The sequence below is a fragment of the Hyperolius riggenbachi genome, chromosome 2 (assembly GCF_040937935.1).
Source record: "Hyperolius riggenbachi isolate aHypRig1 chromosome 2, aHypRig1.pri, whole genome shotgun sequence".
NCBI classification, from domain to species: Eukaryota; Metazoa; Chordata; class Amphibia; order Anura; family Hyperoliidae; genus Hyperolius; species Hyperolius riggenbachi.
The window spans coordinates 512,161,177-512,185,496 of record NC_090647.1 but is presented as its reverse complement, the minus strand read 5'-3'; the positions used below and the strand labels follow the sequence as shown (position 1 = coordinate 512,185,496).

At 45.0% G+C, this 24,320-nt stretch overlaps 1 long non-coding RNA gene across 2 annotated transcripts in view; it reads left to right on the top strand.

Annotated features, from left to right (window-relative positions):
* The first annotated feature begins 7,996 nt into the window (after positions 1 to 7,996).
* LOC137545007 (uncharacterized) overlaps positions 7,997 to 24,320 on the top strand; it is a 171,943-nt gene continuing 155,619 nt past the window's right edge. For both annotated transcript variants that reach the window (XR_011025966.1, XR_011025965.1), the window contains exon 1: positions 7,997 to 8,083. This is a non-coding gene — a long non-coding RNA (uncharacterized lncRNA). The remainder of the gene's footprint in view (positions 8,084 to 24,320) is intronic.

Genomic DNA, 24,320 nt, shown 5'->3' with positions numbered 1-24,320 from the left:
AAAAGGCAGTCCTTTGAGCACTACGTAGCAACATTCTGAATAGGGCTTAACACCTGGACTAGGATTCTGGAAGTGGTTGGGACAATCCCACAATTTGATAGGAGCCTTTTCTAAAAAATTATAGTGCAGCTAGCAAAATTAGTTAACCCTGGCACTGCCTGTGTTCTCTTACAAGATGATTCAAGAGAAATGCAGATGTCTTGTTATAGCAAATAAATCTATTCTCTTACAAATTTATATGGTTGCAGACCTTATTCTTGCCCTTCTGCGCCTTTGAATCACTCTCAGCTGATACATAACCACTTCAAATGGCTCCATCTTCTCTGTCAGCAATGATCTGACAGGAATAACGACAGAGCAGTGAAGGAGATAACTAATCCTAAATGTAACGCTAAACCACGCCCACTTTCTTTTTCATGAATTGCACTTTCTTCCAATTTAGCGAATCGTTAACGAATCGTTAACGAATGTTCGCTAACAGCTGTAGATAACTTTGATGAATCCTGAAATGAAGTTAACAAATTCGGTATTTTACCAAACTGTTGTTAACAAATTTGCTAAGTGTTGATGAATCGAGGCCCTAGCCACTCTAAAATTGTAGATTTTCCACTAGTTAATTCTGATACAATGTTGGTAATATTTTACTATGACCTAACCCTACTCTCACACAGAACCCTAAAATACCTAACCCTAACCCCTCTCTGGTAGTCCCTACCCCCCCCCCCCCCCCCCCAGTGGTACCTAACCTTAACCCCTCCTAGTGGTACCTAACCCTAACCCCCCATGGTGGTGCTTAACCTTAACCCCCTTCACATGCACTATTTGTAGCCACTGTTTGTATGGCGGATGGCCCTACCTTCTGCACCCTGTGTAATGATAGTAGTTGCCATTGTGTTTAACATTATTTTCCATGATTAGTAGTGGCTAGTTCGGCAACCGCTATTACCACCATAGGGTTACATGTTAATTGGCATGATGTGTAGCTAACAGCGATAAAATAAGCGCCAGAGCTGTCCCAATAAAATAGTGGGTTCCAAGGCCGCCCGCTATGCAAAGTGCAGCAACAAATAGCGCCCGCTATTCGTAGCTGCACTTTACATAGCTGGCAGCCCCGGTGCTAACTGTTGTTTTGGTCCTGCAGCTCCACAGTGGTGTGAGATTCTTCTTCGGATTACTCAATAAAATAAGAAGTTTTAAATCAGGATGATTCCTGATTTAAAACTTCCTATTTTATTGAGTAATCCGAAGAAGAATCTCACACCACTGTGGAGCTGCAGGACCAAAACAACAGTCAGTAGTAAATCCAGAAGATCCGCACACTCACATGTAGGCCAAGTCTGCTTTTTATTCCATAAACGTGACACAATTCCATTCCATAACCAACGATTCGTTTCGGGGCCCCACGGGGTCCTCTTTGTCATTCTGTGTTCTTACCTTGACAAAGGGGACCCCTTGGGGCCCCGAAACGAATCGCTGGTTATGGAATGGAATTGTGTCACGTTTATGGAATAAAAAGCAGACTTGGTCTACATGTGAGTGTGCGGATCTTCTGGATTTACTACTCATTATTTTATTGGGTGCCTCTGGCACCCTTTTTAACTCAAGGGGTTCCTACTTCATATATTAGTTTAACCTTTTAAATTGAATTACTAAAATAAATGGACTTATGCAAAATATTATAATTTTTTTAATTTCACCTTTATGCTTCTTTACCCAGCTCCCTAGAGTATGTCATGTGATTAGGAGTTGGGTATGCAGAATAAAGCAAGTGGCTGCCAGGAGCAAGAAAGGGAAGGAATCAGGTCCGGATATACCATAAGGCACTGTAGGGACTTGCCTACAGGCACCTAATGATAGAAAGGCGGCTCACTCCCTTCCCCAAGTGCTTCCCTCCCACCTTCCCTATGCGGAATCCCGAGTAGAGTGTAAATGAAAGGTTACTGACCCAGATCTCGCCATTCTACTGACCAGATCTCCCTTGTCTGGGGGCGCCTCTAGCTACCTATTACATGGGGGCACCTCTAGCTACCTAATACCGAGGATAGCTCTGGCTACCTAATGCTAAGTGGCACCTCTAGCTATCTATGACAGGCAAGAGAACTAAGAGAGAAGTGACAGCTGGACCAGACAGCACACTAGCGGTGCGGTGGGTGTTTGTAGGCTCATGGAGGGTGAAGTCTGGGGAGCCAGGACATCTGTGCCTACAGGCTTCTGTGATGTAAATCCGGGCCTGGAAGGAATGGATGTGTGTTGCTTCTCATGCATGGGCTAAAGTGGGCCACCATAACAATTTTGCTTGTGACCCTGGGCACTTCCTATTACGCCCTTGAAGGGCAGGAAAATATCTTTTAACATTGCTCCAATATAATAAGCTATGATTGGGCTTATCTAGCAAAAACAAAACTTTTATGGGATCCCCCAAAGCTCACACTTCTTTCACTGTCTTCATTTAGTTACCCCCACAGCCTGAGGGTCAACCTGGCGGGGCTCATATAAAAAGAAAATGGCCATCAAGGTTCCCGGACCCATAACACCTGATCTGGAGGATGGACCCCTGTATTAGTGGTGGAAAGGAGGTTTTGTAATTGGGCCCCACAGCTCCGGGGCCCCCTTTCAGACACAGGAGCTGCTCCCCATTTTATTCTATATCTGGAGATTGCCTGAGACCATGGTAATACATTGATATTTATTTGATATTCAGAAAGAGCATCGTTGTTCTATCCTTGGTGCAAACAGCAGATCCATTTATCTTGCGTTATAAAGGCCACGTTAAAACAAAAAAAAAGCCTGTGTTTTCCAGGAAGCCATAAATACTTCCCAAATAATCTTTAGTGTCATCAGTTTTTTTGTTGAGCGGGTTTTTGAGTCTACCGGAGCCTCTGTTCAATGTAATATCAGAATGAGCGCTAATACTTCACATAAACTTACAAGATCATAAAACACTGACATCTTTGTTGAAGGTCGTAGAATCTCACTCTGTTTCTTGCCACAAAGCCTATTGTAGAGGCTGAGCCATTTCCAGAAGCCTTGGAGTGAGTGTGCGTGCTGCGCTGTATGTCACGCACCGTGTACCTGGCTCTGATACATGAATAGGGCCGTCAGTTCATTGTTTCTTGTGGGATGATCAATTCATTCGGACAAGAAAAGGGAAAAAGCTTTGAAGCTATGACTCGCTTTAAGGTGGCACTTAAAAAAATCTTTAATGTAAGCGGAGTCCGAATTATTTCATGTTCTCCTATATTAAGATGATAAAGGAAACCATAAAGATGAAATTTCCATTAAAGGGGAAGTATTAAGCAGAATATGGAGGGCGTCTCTTATTAAAGCCTACTGGTAGTATGTTTGCTAGTAGTATCTCCCGGATCCGCATTTGAGCAGCCCTACTCATAAGGTCACAACCTTATGAGTAGGGCTGCTCAAATGCGGATCCGGGAGATACCCGGATAGTTGCTATCCGGATATCTCCCAGTAAAGTTGTGCGGGGTGGGCGGGGGAGGGTTGGGGTCAATCTTACCTGTTTGACGTCGTCTTTGTCCGTCCCTCGGTGCATCCAAAGATGCGCTCCACGCGCGTCACGTGATTACAAACACTTCCTCCTTCAACCCGGAAGGAGGAAGTGTTTGTAATCACGTGACCGGCGCTTGGACTGCATCGTGGGAGACGCCGAGGGATGGACAAAGAAGACGTCAGACAGGTAAGATTGACCCCCCTGCCCACCCCGCACAGGTAACTGGGAGATATCCGGATAGAACTATCCGGATGTCTCCCGGATCCGGATTCGAGCAGTCCTGCTTATGAGAGAAATCCTGGATCTACCTGAATTTTGATTTAAAAATGTCGATCAGTTGATCAGCTTTAAAGGATATACGAGGTGACCGAGCTTAAAAAAAAAAATTAAATACCTGTGAAGGTGCATAATCCTTCTGGGACACGGCCTGCAGTTTTACCCCAGATTGCCTCCAATCTCTATGAAAACAATCTGTACCGGGACCATTCCCCCCCTCCCCCCCGGGCATCCTTGACCAAAAAACATAATTCCTTCATAACCCCTTCCCCCTCCCCCCATCTGCATTGTTCATCTTGCCTACGCTGGTAGCGATGTCTCTGCCACCAGGCTATGGAGGAATTCTGGTCCCTTGGGTGACATTGTAGCGCTGAGGATGTGCACATATGTTGCTCACTTGCTCTGTTTTATGCAGGGGGGGGGGGGGGGGAAGGAGTGGCAGAGCGGTATGGAAAGTGATGTCGTGCAGTGGGCAGGATAAGTGGGGAAGAACAACGCTATCAACGCTGTCAGGACAGATCACTGGCTGAGTGGTCGGGGTCATCAGGGGTTGCTATACACATGCTGGATTCTCGGCAGAGGCGGTCTCATCTGGCATGTGTACAGGCCTTGAAGCTTTTATACCTAAGTAACTTTTATTGTAACGTATTCAGATTTTCTCCAACACCGAACCGCACACAACTGGCTCAGTCCATTTTCACATTAACATCTATCCCTGTTAAAGTGATCCAAGCAGCTTTCTTTTTCAGCACTTTTGCCTAGTTTCTAATAGCTGTAGGGGGTGTCACCCTCCTCCCCCCTTTTCTCTGCCCTTATTTGTCCAGGGGAAGGTGTGAATGTAATCAAGTGTGACTCTCTGAACTGTGTAATTACAGTGTCATTTTTCCCCACTCCCTTGCTGAAGAAAGCTTTTGTTTGCTCATGGCATTGGCTACTGCTAATTACAGAAATATTTATCTGCCTGCTCTTTCTGAAGATGCCACCAGGCCATAGAAGTAGACCAATAACAGCATCTAACAAACATTTAAATGTAAAAAGAAGAGGTAGAATGGAATTTTTTAGTAATGAGCCACATTGCCAATATGTATTTTGAATGTGTTATTGAGATGCCTTGGGGGGCTAAAATGGTGTTCAGTTTACTTTAAAGGCTGTAAAATATACAATTTAATACTACTGTGATTTATTATTTTATGAAAATAAAAATATATCTATCATTAGAACAAAGGCAGTGTAGCATACAAAACACTCCCAGGTATGTGGAGGGGTTAAACTTGTTAGCCGCAGTCACCATTCATCGCTGTATTGATTAAATGTGCGTAACGGGGGCCATCTCCACCTCTCAGGGCCAGCTCTCATTTGGAGAAAGAAATGACCCCAGAGGTCAATTGCCCCCTTTCCCATTTGCCGAGCCCTCTGCTGAGAAGAAAGCAAAACAAAGCCTACTGTACAGAACCTGGCAATTCAGCTTCAAAGGCTGGAACTAATCCATTTGTGTGTGTGTTTCTGGGTCCTGGAACACTCTTGTGTTATGGTAAGAAGCATTAACACCAATCTGTCACAATGCACTGCGCACTGATATACGGCGTTCATGCTGCTCTCTACATTCAGGTCGCTAGATGACATTCAATCTTAAAACTGTATGATGCCACACAGGAGATGATGGTGATTTATAAATAATAAGAATGAAAACTGGATAGCAGTCAATCTGATTCTCTCTTGTAATAAGGCCTAAGCGATTGCTATGGCTCATTGAAGCTGAACTGCAGGCGTAAAGCATAAAAAAAAATTACTTTTTGTTCCAGAATTTGGTACTGATGCTGGTGGAGGAAGGCGGTATTTACATTAAAGAATAAATGTAATTTTACCAGAAATCATAGCTTTCAGGACTGATGTAAAGATCTATGTGAATATTCATATTTTTCTTCTTAAAATGTGTTTAATTGACTCTAAACTTTGCGCAAAAGGTGGATCAGCGCAACACCAGGCCGCCTCCGAATGGCCTCCATCAGAGATGCGCTGAGCCCCCCCAGGAACTACAAACGCACCTTGAACCCAAACAGAAGCTCTGCATATACACCAAAAGCATGGCTGTTAAGTGGGAGCAGCTGACCAAAAATGAATTACATTAGTACATAGCAAGGAAATGAGCAGCGCTACTTAAAAACAGACTAGTGCCTACCTGCAAAAGAGTGCAAGCCCCACTTGTGGGGTCTAATACACACCGAGCATACACATGACCCGTCTACCACTAGAGGAGGATGTTGGTTTCCATTAACAGCTTGCATGCAACCTATTAAGTACTCGTCCCTCCCACTGCGAAGAAGTCAATCCTCCATGGGAGGGGCCTAACACTAACTAAATCCTAACCTATGTATATGCATAGCCTGGGTGCGGCTAATCAAATAAAATCGAAAATTGAAAATTGCGCAAAAGGTGGATCAGCGCAACACCAGGCCGCCTCCGAATGGCCTCCATCAGAGATGCGCTGAGCCCCCCCAGGAACTACAAACGCACCTTGAACCCAAACAGAAGCTCTGCATATACACCAAAAGCATGGCTGTTAAGTGGGAGCAGCTGACCAAAAACGAATTACATTAGTACATAGCAAGGAAATGAGCAGCGCTACTTAAAAACAGACTAGTGCCTACCTGCAAAAGAGTGCAAGCCCCACTTGTGGGGTCTAATACACACCGAGCATACACATGACCCGTCTACCACTAGAGGAGGATGTTGGTTTCCATTAACAGCTTGCATGCAACCTATTAAGTACTCGTCCCTCCCACTGCGAAGAAGTCAATCCTCCATGGGAGGGGCCTAACACTAACTAAATCCTAACCTATGTATATGCATAGCCTGGGTGCGGCTAATCAAATAAAATCGAAAATTGAAAATTGCGCAAAAGGTGGATCAGCGCAACACCAGGCCGCCTCCGAATGGCCTCCATCAGAGATGCGCTGAGCCCCCCCCAGGAACTACAAACGCACCTTGAACCCAAACAGAAGCTCTGCATATACACCAAAAGCATGGCTGTTAAGTGGGAGCAGCTGACCAAAAACAAATTACATTAGTACATAGCAAGGAAATGAGCAGCGCTACTTAAAAACAGACTAGTGCCTACCTGCAAAAGAGTGCAAGCCCCACTTGTGGGGTCGAATACACACTGAGCATACACATGACCCGTCTACCACTAGAGGAGGATGTTGGTTTCCATTAACAGCTTGCATGCAACCTATTAAGTACTCGTCCCTCCCACTGCGAAGAAGTCAATCCTCCATGGGAGGGGCCTAACACTAACTAAATCCTAACCTATGTATATGCATAGCCTGGGTGCGGCTAATCAAATAAAATCGAAAATTGAAAATTGCGCAAAAGGTGGATCAGCGCAACACCAGGCCGCCTCCGAATGGCCTCCATCAGAGATGCGCTGAGCCCCCCCAGGAACTACAAACGCACCTTGAACCCAAACAGAAGCTCTGCATATACACCAAAAGCATGGCTGTTAAGTGGGAGCAGCTGACCAAAAATGTGTTTAATTGACTCTAAACTTTATTCCTATCCTTTAAATCAGGGGTGTCAATCTCAGTCATGTAAGGGGCCAAAATCTAAAACATAGCGTAAGTAGTGGGCCAAATTGTTCATTAAAGAGAACCTGTACTGAGTAAAATTATTTCAAATAAACACATGAGGTAACTTCAAATGAACATTACATAGTTACCTTGTCATCAGTTGCTCTCAGAAGCTTGCCATTTTCTTCTTATAATGATGCCTTCCAGTTCTGACAACATTTTGTCAGAACTGAAATATATCAGTTGCTGTCAGTTATATATCAGCAGCTGTCAGTTACAGCTGAGAGGAGAACTGATGTGTCCATGTTTCCCTATGGCTCAAGTGGGCGATGTTACAGTTAAACAGTGTGCTGACCAGAAAGCTGTTATGGGGTAATAGCCATTTTCAAAATGGAGGACGGAGAATTCCATTGATCACAATGGACAAACAGGATGCTGGAGAGGAAAAATAGATTGAGGAGTAGACTACACAGGAGGTAAGTATGACTTGTGTATGTTTATTTTGACTTTTAATGTTCAGTTCAGGTTTTCTTTAAGATTTATCATTGATTGAACAGTCTCAAACTGTAACTATAGCGACCGTTGGGTGCCTGCCCCTCCCCCTTTTGCAGAGTAGCACAGTGGAGCAGTTTAATATTTACCGGTACCTGCTCCAGTGCTGCTTCAGGTCTCCTCTGATCTTCTGTTCACTACTCTGCTATGTGGGAAGAGGGTGTGTGAGGATGGTGTGTAGGTGTGTTTGTGTCTTACCAATTATCGTGGGGGGGGGAGGGGGGGGAGCAATGACAATTTTGTTAGGTGATGTCCCTTGAGTTAGCTATGTTTCCACCGGCGCGGTGCGATTCCGTTGCGTAAAACACGTAATCGAATTTGCGTACGGATGCAAATTCATAGCGTTTGTATGTGAATTTTCATGCAAAAACACACGCATTTTCGTGTATTTTTGTAAGTATGCAAATTTAACCATGTCAGTGCCTGTGTGCTTTTACATTAGCTTTATGCGAAAACGTACGGGAATTCGCATGGAAAATTCGCATGGTGAAAATGCATGCGATTTTCCTATTGTATTAATTACATTACAGGCAAATCGCACACTAGCCTTGCGGTATGCGAATTCTGATGGCTCTGCCATGCAGATTTTTTTTGCACAGCACACTGTGCAGATTTTTGGGCTAGTGGAAACAGGCCCATTGACTATTATTGGCTATACAAATCTGCATTCAGAAAACGCATGCAGGTTCGCTCTAGTGGAAACGGGCCCTTATTGCTGCACCCTTGCTCTGACAATGTTTCAATCAGAAACACTGTTGCAAGTTTGTTCTTCTGGACAGGAAGGCGCTGTCTTTCTTTTGCTGCTTGCAATGATGCACATTGGAAGCTTTTGAAGGCCACATAAAATGGCAAGGAGGGCCGCATTTAGCCCAGGGAACTTGTGTTTGACACCTGTCCTGTGCTTTAAAAGGATACATTTCTTATTTCCAAATGTAAATATTAAAGAACACGAATGATGAGAGATTCAAAAACCCAGTGCACATTATAACTGCATTAACCGTGTAGGAGCAATTTGGGGATGATTTAATACATTTATATTGTCAGCACTCTTATCCTTTAAAAGCACATCATTTCTGTACTTGAAGTAAACCTTATTTTTATCTTGGCTCTGTTCCCTTGTCTACACACTACTGCAGCAGTCATAGTGCTCAATCTATAGTGCTGCTTGTCCTTGCCCACGCCCCTGAATAACTGCCCTCCCTGTGACCTGTTATGCTGCAATTTGTTTTTTTTTGCAAGCCACCGGTGTCCACGATTCAATTGGGTGCCTCTGTCCACAAAAAATTGCAGCATCTTGCCACTAATTGGGTGCCAAATTTTACCTTTATAGCCACATAGCATAGCTTTGCGAAAGTGGGGTAAGGCTTTAGGAGGGGTATTTAGGGTAAGCGCCACCGGGGAGCAGATAGGTTTAGGTACCACTTGGGGGTAGGGTTTAGGCTCAGGCATGGGGGGGGGGGGGTGTCTTAGAGCTAGGCACCACCAGGGTGAGTCTTAATGTTAGGCACCACCAGGGTGGGGCCTTAGGGTTAGGCACCACCGGGAGAGTGTTAGGGTTCCCCAGTGGTGTTGATCCAGGGACTTTATCTGATTGCCATCTGGAGTCGGGAAGGACTTTTTTCCCTTTTGGGGCTAATTGGACCATGCCTTTTAAGGGTTTTTCACCTTCCTCTGGATCAACAGGGATATGTGAGGGAGCAGGCTGGTGTTGTACTTTATTTTCTGGTTGAACTTGACGGACGTATGTCTTTTTTCAACCCAAATAACTATGTAACTATGTAACTATCAGGGAAGGGTTCTGTGCAAAAGTACGGTTAGGTTTAGCCATAGTAAAATATCAGTAAATATTACCGATATTTTACTATTAAAATCCGGTAGTAGAATATTGCTAATATTAATGATATTTTACTAGCGGCAATCTTTTGTGTTCTTTTCTGTGGGTGCCTTTTATTCATGTATGCAGCTTTAAGGCGTGGGACCCACTACAAATTGCAAAGCGCTATCGCAATTGCCAGCTTTTTGTGGTAGCGCTTTGTAAGTGATTTTAGAAGCAATTTCCTTGCTCCTATACAATATGCCAGTTGTATATTAGTCATGGAGAGAATCCGAAGATATAACAACAAAAGTTGTTTAGCTGGTGATAACTTTAATGACTAACTGTACAAGATTTCTTTGCAAGCTTTCGAAAATGTAAGTTTAATGGTTCTGATCCGGGCCTGAAACATACCTGAAGAAGAAACTTAAAGTTTCTAAAGCTTGCAAAGAAATCTTGTACAGTTAGTCATTAAAGGGATCCTGAGCAGTGGGTTAAATTTAAAATTGGTACTCACTTGGGGCTTCCTCCAGCCCAGGCTGCGAGGTCCCCCGGTGTCCTCCTGGCTCCGTTCTGGGTCCCTCTGGTGGCTCCGTTACCAGTGACACTCCCATTAAATGTCGGCCCTTGACTTCCTGATCGGTGAAGCTCCTCATCATCACGTTGGCCACTACGGGTCATCACGGCGGCCAGCGTGACAGTACTGCGCATGCGTGGTTCATAGTTAGAAAACCGGACATGCGCAGTTCTGTCACACTGGCTGCCGCGATGACACACATTGCAATGCACATTTTCAATGCAAGTGTAAAAGGAGCCTCAATGTATCAAAGCTATCTAAACATGTCAACGAAAATAAGTCACCATTAGCCATGAGTTCTTCTAAACTGCTATTTTTTTCAATAACTTGCTAACTTCCTTCAAATAATAAGCATTGTTTTAAATGTAGTATTTCGAAATCAGCAGTAAAAGGTAAAGAGGATACCTGCCTGACCAGACAAATACATTATACGCGACATTGTCTCTCCATGCCAGAATTATGTCTGTACAGCAGAGATGCACATGTTCCATTCTGCTGTTCTGATGACATCACAAGCGTTCTTCTAAGTGTCGCCTCACCTGCCAGCGATCAGCGGAGGAAATGGGGTCACCCTGTTGATTCCCGCCGCGGCGGCCTCTGCAATTTCCCCCTCATTTTCTCGCTCCTTTCAAGCCTTTGAGATGAGTTTAACCTTTTTGCCAGCCTCACAGTAAGCAGAAAAATATAGAAATTCAAAATACAAATAGTAGGTTTCTAAGTAACATGCAATTTATTGAAGCAAAATATATGATAGTTTAGTGGCAGATTAACGACGCTATTTGGAAATCAGCGGGCTGCCCTGCTTGCCAGCTATTTCAATTGTTTCTGGGTAATTTGGCACATTTCTGCTTGGTAGTGCTGTTTCCTCTCGATCGACTTAGAGACTTGATTGTCCCCAAATGTGCAGAACGTGTCCAAACATCGCAAGTGTAATGAATGTCAACTCGCAGGCCTATAATTCACCTTATCATCTAATAGAGGCAATTGAACATATTTGAAGAAGACGGCACAGGCTTTTAGCGCTAGTTTTATTTACACTGATCTTTATCTGTTTGCCGGGGATGTCCGTTCATTTCCCCGCGGCCGAGTCCCATTTTCGACTTGTGTCAAGAAGGACTATACTAAGTACTATTAATAAGTAGGGTTCCTCATGTTGAGTAAGTTCGCTTTTGTGAATTTTCACGCAGTTTTCACATTTCCGATTTTGAAGTTAATTAAGATCAGTTTCATGGGTAATCTTCATTTCACAACATTTTCCTAATTTACGCACAATTTTGTTCAAGGAATCCACTAACGTGAGCATGAGAAAACACATTTTCGCATACATGTATTGAAGTCTGTGGGCATGAGAACGTTATATTTTTGCAAAGTTATGAATCATTGAAAAATTAGGTTCTGTAAGTATGACTATGTGCAAAATTTATTTCACAGTAGTTTGAATTTCAGATTTCGCATCATCAAAATTCAAGCTTGTAACTATTTATAAGTAAAAATGACCATAAGGCCCGGTTTACATTGGCATAAAAAAATGGCACGTTTAGCAGATTACAACCATCACTACATAGGATTCGTTCACATCTCTAATTAGGATTACACAACATTTCACATAAATTGATTTTGAGTAATATATCCATACTTTCGGGTAATTTTTTGCCAACTTTAGCAGTTAATAGCAAAGCCCCCAAACAAGCTGTCATCACCAGGGATGCTCAAATCCTAACTTTGGATGAATCCGGATAGTTGCTATCCGGATTTCATCCTTTTAATTGCAATCACCTGTGCGGGCTGGGCACCTCCTTCCTTTCGGGTTGAAGGAGGAAGTGTTTGTACTCACGTGACTGCCGCTTGGACCGCAATGTAGGAGGCACCGAGAGACATACTGTGATGATCCGCTCAGCTGGCTGCACAGGCAGACAGCTGTTTGTCCATTCCTCTAGTCTGTGGGCTGCAGGTCTCTGGAACAGAGACCTGTCTTTCCATTGCAAGTTTCTGGTCTGTTCTCTTGCTGGGGAATTTGCATACATTCGTTATGCAAATCCCCTACCTGCCTTCTTTGATGACTGGCACTATAAGAGCTTTATGTTTCCCAGAATGCTTTGATGGACATTTCCCTTCCATGCTCTGTTCCTGATGGACACTGCTGGAGTGTCAGCCATTGCTATCTAGTATAGTTAATTCCTGGGGGTTGCTTTAGGCTCCCCTGCTAGTGCTGTTAGGATTGTATTATCTGTATTGCCTGTTCTGTCTTGTCTTGCCTGTTTGCCATTGTCCTGTCCCTATGGTGGTTGACAGGAAATGGTTCTGATCTCTGTTCTTGGAGTATAGCTGGTGCAGCGGTTGCTACCAGCTATCTCTTCTGTTCTGTCTCCTGGGATCGCACTAGCTACTTTTTGCTAGCGCTGGGGATCCTTCTGTTCTGTCTTCTGGGATCGCGCTAGCTACTTTTCGCTAGCGCTGGGGATCCTTCTGTTCTGTCTTCTGGGATCGCGCTAGCTACTTTTCGCTAGCGCTGGGGATCCTTCTGTTCTGTCTTCTGGGATCGCGCTAGCTACTTTTCGCTAGCGCTGGGGATCCTTCTGTTCTGTCTTCTGGGATCGCGCTGGCCACTTTTCGCTGGCGCTGGGGATCCTTCTGTTCTGCTACTCTGTACTTGGATCGCGCTAGCCACTTTTCGCTAGTGCTGTGGATCCTATCTCTCGCTTGTCCCTGTTTTCGTGTGTCTGTCTGCTACGCTTGCTGGAGGCTCGGTGAGGTAACCGTTAAGCAAGCGCTCGCGTCCTCTGTTTCATGTTTGTCTGTTAATGGTTAGTTAGGCGTGCTTGTCTCTATTGTGCTTATCACATGGAGACCGCGCATAACCGCGTGCACTGTTGCGAATGAGTGCAGTGTTCGCGGTTAGCTAGCATTTGTTATTTTCCGTATCTCCTCATTGTATTATTTGCTGTGCCTTTGCTAACCTCGTATTCTGTTCTGATCTGCCTTGTGTCTTGTCTGGCGATCGCACCTCTGGCGATCGCATTCCTATTTCATATCTGCTGTTGTGTGTGTGTGTGCGGTTGCGGGGTGGCGATTGGATTGGCACACACACATACAACCTGTCCCTTTGCTCATTCTCATTCGCAATCGCCTCTCTTGCGATTGCGTTCTGCGTTTTGTACAATTCCTGTCTGGCATTTGTGGAGGTACAGAGGATTGGTTCCTCTGCACTCCCCAGCGCCATCTGCCGACAGGAATTCTCCCTCTACGGGTGCGTAGCACCTTTTGCTGGGTTCCTGCAAATTATACGCTTGTGGAGGATTTCCGCCGTGTCAGCGCACGCGTTGTGCGCTGATCACGGGGAAAGTTCCACAATCGTTACAGAATGTCCAGCCCAACCCAAAACCCCAGTGTAGACGGAATTTACGATTTTGTCGAATATGGCTCTTGTACCTTTAAGAGATTTAAAAAAACTTGAACCTGAATCAGCAGACGAATTTTTGTCTGAGTGTACGAAACTGTTAGCGAACCCTGAATTCCAATGCACGCCAGTGTCTACCTGGGCCCCCCAAATGGTCTACATTCTGTTGGGGGGTGAAATGTCAATGTGGGGTTATGATGTGTTAAATCATACCACCCTGAGTCAAAGACCCCTGGAATTCTTGGCCTTTTTAATTCACAATTGGCTGAGATTACCTCAATTACCATACCCCCTTAATGAGTTGTTGTCAGCAGCTCAATCAGCTGTTCCATCTACTCTTTCATCCACAAAGCAGCCATCCAAAGCCTCTAAAGGTGCATACACACATCAGACTATAGTCTTTGGAAAATGAAAGATCACAGACCAATCTTACCACCCTTCATGTAGTATGAGAGCCATACCTACACAGTCTTTTCTATGGAGCTGAACTCCCCACCAGATAAAATCTTTGCAAGATGCTGCACACAAAGATGCCCGTACACACTCAAAAGATCATTATCTGCAAAAGATCTGTTCCTGCAAAATATCCATTCCTGCAAAATGCATTCATAGTCTATGAGATCTGCAGATCATCATACACACTTGGTTTAACAGACTTCATCTGCATATCTGGCAATCATCTGCAGATCTGAAAATCCATCCTGGTGGATCTGATCTGCAGATGATCTGCAGATGATTGTCTGTTAAACCAAGTGTGTATGATGATCTGCAGATCTCATAGACTATGAATGCATTTTGCAGGAATGGATATTTTGCAGTGACAGATCTTTTGCAGATAATGATCTTTTGAGTGTGTACGGGCATCTTTGTGTGCAGCATCTTGCAAAGATTTTATCTGATAGGGAGTGCAGCTCCATAGAATAGACTGTGTAGAGTATGGCTCTCATACTACATGAAGGGTGGTAAGATTGGTCTATGATCTTGCCTTTTCCAAAGACTTTTATCTCAAGTGTGTATGAAGCATAAGTCTAAACGTAAAAGATCTAGGAAGGCTTCCCAGCGGAAAGATCCGTTGCCCCTAGCAACCACAAATAAAGAGGTTATTTCTGTCAAGTCTGAAATGGGCAAAACCATGCAGTATGATAATGATGTTTATAATGCATCTGCTGATCAGTTTCCAGTTTTTTTGCCCCAATCCAAAGCTTATGTGGATCCTGCTATAGGTAGGATCGCACACTACATTAAAGCAGTTAAAAAATCTGTTCTTGTTCCTGAACTCCACCGCTATGGAGATTATTTGGATACTGGCCTGTTTGAACCCCCATTTGTTTCCTGGGATATTGGGGCCTTGCTGGAAGAATTCGATTTTGATTGAAAAGCCTTTTGCGATTTTTACATCGCAAAAAGCGAAGATGTCTTGAATGCTTGTCTCGATTCTATGTACCTTTTGATTGATTCCGATGAATGTGACAAGGATTATGTGGATCTGGTGATCTATGTATGGCAAACGATTTTGGATGAGTTGCACACACACCAACCAATTGATTCCAATAAAGAGACATCTTTGTCGGATGATTGTTCCTGCCTTTCTGGGGTAAAGCATGAGAGTCTTGACTTTGTGCAATCTGAAATGAATGAGTGTGCCGCTGTGGTTGATTCCTGTGCGAATCCTGAAGGATTCTCTCCTGACAGTGTGCAGTTTGAATCTGTGCGATCTGATGCCTGTTTCTCGGATGTTCCTGCAGATTGTGATCGGCATGAGTCTGCCGGTTTCCTCAAGGATGTGTGGGATCCTTTGTCAGTTAGAAACAGATCTTTGAGATCTTCTGTCTGTGACCCTGCTATGGGGAAAATTTCTCGACTATGCAGCGTCAAAAGTAAAATTATTATGCCTAATAAAGTTTATCCTGTTGATGTCGCCATTTCTTCTGCAAATGAGTCTCTATCTCACCCTGTTCACACCTGTAAGGGCCCGATGCCTGGGGACAGTTGCTCCAGCGTTTCGGTCCTAGATGCCTTGCAGTCTGCTCCGCAGATCGCAGAGGTTTGCGCTATAGAAGCGTCAGTTTCACAACCTAAAGTGAATTTTGATTCGCAGGTTTTGCGTTCTGATTCCTCGGATTCGACATTGTTAGCCGAATCTAAGAGTGAGACAGCGCTTCGGTTTTGCGAATCTGATGCTGAACCCTCTTTGCCTTATTCAGAGACGCTTTCTCTGAACCTGCCCTGTACCATGAATAAAAACATGTGTTCCTTTTACACTGACGTTTGTGAGCCCCTTTCTTGCTCTGAGGGAAGTTCTGACTCTCCACCCTGTACTCTGGATGAGTCAATATTGCCTTGTACAATATCTCCTGCCCTGCCCCTAGAGGCTCGTCTAGGTATTGCTGCTATTTTTACCTGTCTTTCTGCAGTTTTGGAATTGCAAGCTAGTTTGACTACTACGCAGAGTTCTGGGTGCAGCGAGATTAAAGTTAGGGAGTCAGTGTGTGGTCCAGTGAATATTCCTGTACGTTCCACTCATGATGATGAAATTCAGTCTCAGTTTATGGTGGAACCTTCCCTGGGAAATCTGCCCTGTTCTCAAAATAAAGTTCCAGTTTTGCCCTGTAACATGGATAGTACAGAATCCTTCTTAGACAACTTGAAAAATGATGTTCCTGAGGTCTTGTTTGATGATCTAAAGGTCTCCGAGTTCCTCCCAAAGGGTGCAGAACTTGTAGGAGATGTCTCCTGCCCCCCAGGTCCTTCTGAGGTGTTGCCCACTTCAGTAGGCATTGCTGCCTTGCTGACTACTTTTGCAGCTCTTGTGGAGCTTCATTCATGTGTAGTCAATGATGATATTACAGTTACAGAAAATTCTGAATTTGAGTCCGAGTCTTCTTTTGAAAGACCAGTACCTGTGACCTTTACTCGTGATGATTTTCTGCCTGGTTCTGGTTTTGGCCTTGTCGTGTCGGACTCTGAGGTTGGCAGTTCCCCGACATGTCCTGAGGTTTCTCCTGTACTAGTGCACCCCGATGTGCTCTGTGACCCAGAAAGCCCAAGTGTGCCTCGGTTACCAGCGTACTCAGATGCTTCCTCAGTGGAGACATGTTCTGATATAGCCTGCCTGCTTGCATGCCCAGAAGTGGTCCCTGAAAGTCCTGATCTTGATGGGTGTCCTGCTAATTTTGAGTCTGGAATGATCATAGGTAGAGTTGGGCCGAACGGTTCGCCGGCGAACGTGGTTCGCGCGAACTTAGGTGGTTCGCGTGCGGGTACCGCACGCGAACGTTTTGCGGAAGAAGTTCGGTTCGCCCCATAATGCACTGAGGGTCAACTTTGACCCTCTACATCACAGTCAGCAGGCCCAGTGTAGCCAATTAGGCTACACTAGCCCCTGGAGCCCCACCCCCCCCTTATATAAGGCAGGCAGCGGCGGCCATTACGGCCACTCGTGTGCCTGCATTAGTGAGAGTAGGGCGAGCTGCTGCAGTCTCTCATATAGGGAAAGATTAGTTAGGCTTAACTTCTTCCTGGCTGCATACCTGTTCTGTTCAGTGAGCCCTCAGCCCACTGCATACCTGTACTGTGATCCTGCCACTGCATACCTGTTCAGTGATCCTGCCACTGCATACCTGTTCTGTGAACCCACCCACCACCACTGCATACCTGTTCAGTGATCCTGCCACTGCATACCTGTTCTGTGAACCCACCCACCACTGCATACCTGTTCAGTGATCCTGCTGCCACTGCATACCTGTTCTGTGAACCCACCCACCACTGCATACCTGTTCAGTGATCCTGCCACTGCATACTTGTTCTGTGAACCCACCCACCACCACTGCATACCTGTTCAGTGATCCTGCCACTGCATACCTGTTCTGTGAACCCACCACTGCATACCTGTTCTGTGAACCCACCCACCACTGCATACTTGTTCAGTGATCCTGCTGCCACTGCATACCTGTTCTGTGAACCCACCCACCACTGCATACCTGTTCAGTGATCCTGCCACTGCATACTTGTTCTGTGAACCCACCCACCACCACTGCATACCTGTTCAGTGATCCTGCCACTGCATACCTGTTCTGTGAACCCACCACTGCATACCTGTTCTGTGAACCCACCCACCACTGCATACCTGTTCAGTGATCCTGCCACTGCATACTTGTTCTGTGAACCCACCCACCACCACTGCATACCTGTTCAGTGAACCCGCCACTGCATACCTGTTCTGTTCAGTGGACCCGCCACTGTATACCTGTTTAGTGAACCCGCCACTGCATACCTGTTCTGTTCAGTGGAGTTTGGTGTGTCAGTGTGAAGCAGTACCTTAATTACACTACCTGATTGATGTATACACATGCAAGATGTTTTAAAGCACTTTAGGCCTGTCATTTAGCATTCAATGTGATTTCTGCCCTTAAAACGCTGCTTTTCGTCAAATCCAGATTTTTCCCGGGGACTTTTGGCGTGTATCCCACTCCGCCATGCCCCCCTCCAGGTGTTAGACCCCTTGAAACATCTTTTCCATCACTTTTGTGGCCAGCATAATTATTTTTTTTTTCAAAGTTCGCATCCCCATTGAAGTCTATTGCGGTTCGCGAACTTTAACGCGAACCGAACCTTCCGCGGAAGTTCGCGAACCCGGTTCGCGAACCTAAAATCGGAGGTTCGGCCCAACTCTAATCATAGGTTCCATAGGGGTTCTTGGTGGTTCTCCATGTGAGCCTGGTGAGCGTTCTGGCTTCTTGGGATCTCTGCGGAGCTTCAAGGCGTTCTGGGAGATTCCGGGAAAGGTTTTGCTTGGTGCCCTGAATACGATCAGCAATGGCTTTGGTGTTGTAAGGGACACTTCGAACAGGTGTTGCGGCAGGTTTGGTATTCTTGGACGCTCCTTGGAAGGTGGTGGGTATTGTCTGGAGGGTGTCGATGGCTTCTTCTCTGGTGTCCACAGTCCTGATGGGTGTTAGGCCACATACACACATCAGACCATAGTCTTTTGAAAATGAAAGATCACAGACCAATCTTACCACCCTTCATGTAGTATGAGAGCCATACCTACACAGTCTTTTCTATGGAGCTGAACTCCACATCAGAAAAAAATCTTTGCAAGATGCTGCACACACAGATTCTGTACAGACACAAAAGATCAGTATCTGCAAAAGATCTGTTCCTGCCAAAAATCCATTCCTGCAAATTGCAATGATAGTCTATGAGATCTGCAGATCATCATACACACATGATTTAACTGACATTCCTCTGCAGATCAGATCCACCAGGATGGATTTTCAGATCTGCAGATGATCGCTTGATCTGCAGATGAATGTCAGTTAAATCATGTGTGTATGATGATCTGCAGATCTCATAGACTATCATTGCATTTTGCAGGAATGGATTTTTGGCACGAACAGATCTTTTGCAGATACTGATCTTTTGTGTCTGTACAGCATCTGTGTGTGCAGCATCTTGCAAAGATTTTTTTCTGATGTGGAGTTCAGCTCCATAGAATAGACTCTGTAGGCATGGCTCTCATACTACATGAAGGGTGGTAAGATTGGTCTGTGATCTTTCATTTTCCAAAGACTATAGTCTGATGTGTGTATGAGCCTTTACGCTGAGACTTGTAGTGCTGATGGGCATGTTTCGGTGGCTTCTGCTTCTGATGAGGTCGGTTTCGGATGGACTGACTCTGGAATTGGGCCTTGTCGGGCTGTCCTGACCTTCATGAGTCTTCAGTTAGAGTTTTGTGATGATACCAGTTTTGAGGGATGTCTGGAATCCATCCCTAGAAGGGGGGGTACTGTGATGATCCGCTCAGCTGGCTGCACAGGCAGACAGCTGTTTGTCCATTCCTCTAGTCTGTGGGCTGCAGGTCTCTGGAACAGAGACCTGTCTTTCCATTGCAAGTTTCTGGTCTGTTCTCTTGCTGGGGAATTTGCATACATTCGTTATGCAAATCCCCTACCTGCCTTCTTTGATGACTGGCACTATAAGAGCTTTATGTTTCCCAGAATGCTTTGATGGACATTTCCCTTCCATGCTCTGTTCCTGATGGACACTGCTGGAGTGTCAGCCATTGCTATCTAGTATAGTTAATTCCTGGGGGTTGCTTTAGGCTCCCCTGCTAGTGCTGTTAGGATTGTATTATCTGTATTGCCTGTTCTGTCTTGTCTTGCCTGTTTGCCATTGTCCTGTCCCTATGGTGGTTGACAGGAAATGGTTCTGATCTCTGTTCTTGGAGTATAGCTGGTGCAGCGGTTGCTACCAGCTATCTCTTCTGTTCTGTCTCCTGGGATCGCACTAGCTACTTTTTGCTAGCGCTGGGGATCCTTCTGTTCTGTCTCCTGGGATCGCGCTAGCTACTTTTCGCTAGCGCTGGGGATCCTTCTGTTCTGTCTTCTGGGATCGCGCTGGCCACTTTTCGCTGGCGCTGGGGATCCTTCTGTTCTGCTACTCTGTACTTGGATCGCGCTAGCCACTTTTCGCTAGTGCTGTGGATCCTATCTCTCGCTTGTCCCTGTTTTCGTGTGTCTGTCTGCTACGCTTGCTGGAGGCTCGGTGAGGTAACCGTTAAGCAAGCGCTCGCGTCCTCTGTTTCATGTTTGTCTGTTAATGGTTAGTTAGGCGTGCTTGTCTCTATTGTGCTTATCACGTGGAGACCGCGCATAACTGCGTGCACTGTTGCGAATGAGTGCGGTGTTCGCGGTTAGCTAGCATTTGTTATTTTCCGTATCTCCTCATTGTATTATTTGCTGTGCCTTTGCTAACCTCGTATTCTGTTCTGATCTGCCTTGTGTCTTGTCTGGCGATCGCACCTCTGGCGATCGCGTTCCTATTTCATATCTGCTGTTGTGTGTGTGCGGTTGCGGGGTGGCGATTGGATTGGCACACACACATACAACCTGTCCCTTTGCTCATTCTCATTCGCAATCGCCTCTCTTGCGATTGCGTTCTGCGTTTTGTACAATTCCTGTCTTTCATTTGTGGAGGTACAGAGGATTGGTTCCTCTGCACTCCCCAGCGCCATCTGCCGACAGGAATTTTCCCTCTACGGGTGCGTAGCACCTTTTGCTGGGTTCCTGCAAATTATACGCTTGTGGAGGATTTCCGCCGTGTCAGCGCACGCGTTGTGCGCTGATCACGGGGAAAGTTCCACAATCGTTACACATACCTAGAAAGACGTCAGAGAGGTAAGATTGACCCCCCCCCCCCCCCCGCCCAGCCCGCACAGGTGATTGCAATTAACAGGATGAAATCCGGATAGCAACTATCCGGATTCATCCAAAGTTCGGATTTGAGCATCCCTGGCCGTCACCAATATTGCTACATATGTTAAAGGGAAGAGTGGAAACGACAAAAAAACTATTTTTCAAAAATGCCTTGTAATTTAAGAAAATCCTAAAATATATAATTTTTAAGCTCAGAAAGGGGATTTTTTATTTTTTTAAAAACTACAAAGTCTTTTTGAAAACGTATGTTTGCCTTGTTCCCACTATTACAACATACCTAGCAATTTTGGTGATGATAGCATGTAAGTCAGCAAAAATTACACGAAAATGATGGAAAAAATGCGAAATTACGTTTGCTGATTATGTCTACATATGAAATTAATTATGATTTATCCCGAAATTTTGCATTACGATTTTGCATTGCAATTGTGAATTATAATGCAAAATTATGCGAAATCCGTGCTCTCCACTCATCCTAATGTCAATCAATAGAATCCATTCACATTCGTATGTCGTATGATCGTATGTTTTGACAGGGAGCAATTTTTCTGGATTGACAGATGTGTCACATTCATGGATCAAAAAACTGATAGCCAATAAAAACTGATCTATTTCACAGATCGGTTTTTACATAGCAGAGCCGGGACACGGTCCTCCAGCACCCAAGGCTGAGACAAAAGTGCGCCTCTCCATCCCTCCCATTCCGGCAGTAACACACTGATTGCTCTAAGACTAAGAGGTGCCCCAGGGCCCCCAACACCTTAATCTCTAGTTATCTGGCTTGCAGTTACTGCCATGTATCCCCTTTTCTTTTTTCTCTGCTTCAAACACAATAGGGGAATTATAGCTGAGTGAGTTGTGCACCCCCTCCTACACTGCGCCCCGAGGCTGGAGCCGCTCTCGCCTCTGCCTCGGCCTGGCCCTGTTACATAGATCAGGTTTTTTATCCATCCAGTGTAAACTGGCCCTATAGCATACATTCATCTGAGATAACTTTTTTTAATAATTGCTTTGCAAAACATTAGTGTAGTTGTATTATAAATAAGGTATGATCGATAATGAAATATCCTTTCCTCATGGATTTTTTCATTTTTTTAAATTAAATACTAGCTAGCTAGTGATTCACATTGTTTGTTTCCAGCTTTTATGGCTGGAAGTGCACCGTGTGCCCCAGCAGCTCTATAGGGTGAGCATCATCTATGCTAATTTGTTGTGTCTTTTGCATTGTGCTCTGTACTCAGTCTTTGCTAAAGCGCTGAAATGATCTGTGGAGGGATGATAAGTGGAACAGGGTTACAGGGTCAGATCTGTCAGTATTATGTATTTATTTTAAAGAGAACCCGAGGTGGGGTTCTTACATAGCAATCCCCATACAGAGACTGGGTCTGCCTATAGAGCCCATCCTCTGTTGCTATTTAGCTTCCTCCAAAGCCCCCCCCTGCGCGCTGTGAGACCCCATAAAACACAGCCGCGCTGGCAACATGCAGCGTGTTGCAGGGGGCTGTGTTTCTCTCTCTAATGTCAGTCTCCGCTCTCCCCGCCTCCTGAATCGCTCCGGTCCCCGCCCACGCCCCTTCCCTCGCTGCTGATCGGAGGGAAGAGACGCTGGCGGGGACAGGAGCGATTCAGGAGGTGGGGGAGAGCGGAGACTGACATAAGTGAGGTAAACACAGCCCGCACAGCGCGGATGTGATTATTGGGGTCTCACAGTGCGCAGGGGGGCTTTGGGGAAAGCTAAATAGCAACAGAGGCTGGGCTCTATAGGCAGACCCAGCCTCTGTATGCGGATTGCGATGTAAGAACCCTGCCTCGGGTTCTCTTTAAATGTGACAATTTTTTATGATAGTGGTCCTTTAAAGGTAAGGTTTATGGGGTATTTGGATATATGAAAGGGAAAAAAAATACAATGGATTTAAACAGAAGTTTTAAAAGTAAATTCCCACTTTGGCTTCACGTTGTAAGGGCTGATGGCAGATAGGAATGCTGTGTTTTTATGTGTATATCAAACTTTATATTCACAGTGCTGAAACAAGTAGACTGGAGTGTTAAAATCTGAAGTCAATGGATTAGTCCAGGCAGGGCGGGATTTATCACAAGGCACTGTAGGCTTGTGCCTACAGGCGCCTGATGATGGAAAGGTGGCTCACTCCCCTCCTCCCCTAGTGCCTCCTTCCCTCCCTCCTTCCCTATGCAGAGTCCCTACCAGGATGTAAATAAGAGGTTACTCACAATCAATAAGGAAAAGGCACTCCACAGGCTTCAAACTTCTGTTTGTTTTATTGCGAGCAAGGACACATACATGTTACGGGTCACCTGACCCTTCCTCAAGTATGAGGACCCGTAACATGTCAGGTGACCCGTAACATGTGTCCTTGCTCGCAATAAAACAAACTGAAGTTTGAAGCCTGTGGAGTCCCTTTTCCTTATTGATTGTGGATCTTATGGAGCTGGAGTGAACCTGCAGGGAAAGTGCACCGGCCAGCTACCTTATTCAGGTGAGCTACTTTTAAGAGCATCAAGGTGATCTTTTGAAGTGTAAATGAGAGGTTACTGACCCCGTTCTCGGCATTCCGCTAGCAAGATATCCCTTCAGCCAGGGGCACCTTTAGATACTTAATATTGAGGGTTCTTCTGGCTACCTAATACTAAGGGGCACCAGTAGCTACCTCTGATGGGCAGGAGAAGTGACAGCTGGGACAACCAGCACACTTGCAGTGTGGTTTGGCGGGGGTTTGCAGGTTCATGGAGGGCTAGGTCTAGGGTACCAGGACATCTGTGCCTATAGGCTCCAGTGATGTAAATCCAAGCCTGAGTCCAGGGCCCATATGCAATTCACTTTTTCACCTGAGTTTTCTCCTAGGAGATAATTTTTCATCTTCTATTTAAAACAACTTTTCAGCACTTTTCAACTAAAAAATACCAAAAAGTAATTGAAAAAGTACTATCAAAATTATTTTGAGTATTTTCTTGCTTGCTGATGGCTTAAACTGAATTTTATTGACAAATTTAAAAATATCACCTAGGAGAAAAGTCAGGTGAAAAAGTGAATTGCATATGGCCCCCGGTGTTGAAAATTAAAAACAATGGCTTCTGGCCTTGGGGCGTCTCATTACTCCTGCAGCAAGGTGGGCGTGTCTGAACACCCTCTTAGCAACAGTAAGCTAAAAAGAATTCTGTTTCCACAATGTGCAATCTGAAACTATTACAAATTAGAAAAAAAAAAATTAGCTGGCTGCAGGTCAAAACAGAATGATCATTTTTAGTAATGCTAAAAAACAATCTATATTTATGACAATTTTAAAACAGAAGGGAAAGTTCCCTTCAAACACCCGATTATTGCTGAAGGATTGTGTATAGGAAATTATTTATTCATTGACAGACAGGAAATGGCAATTTCTAGACATATTTTATTGT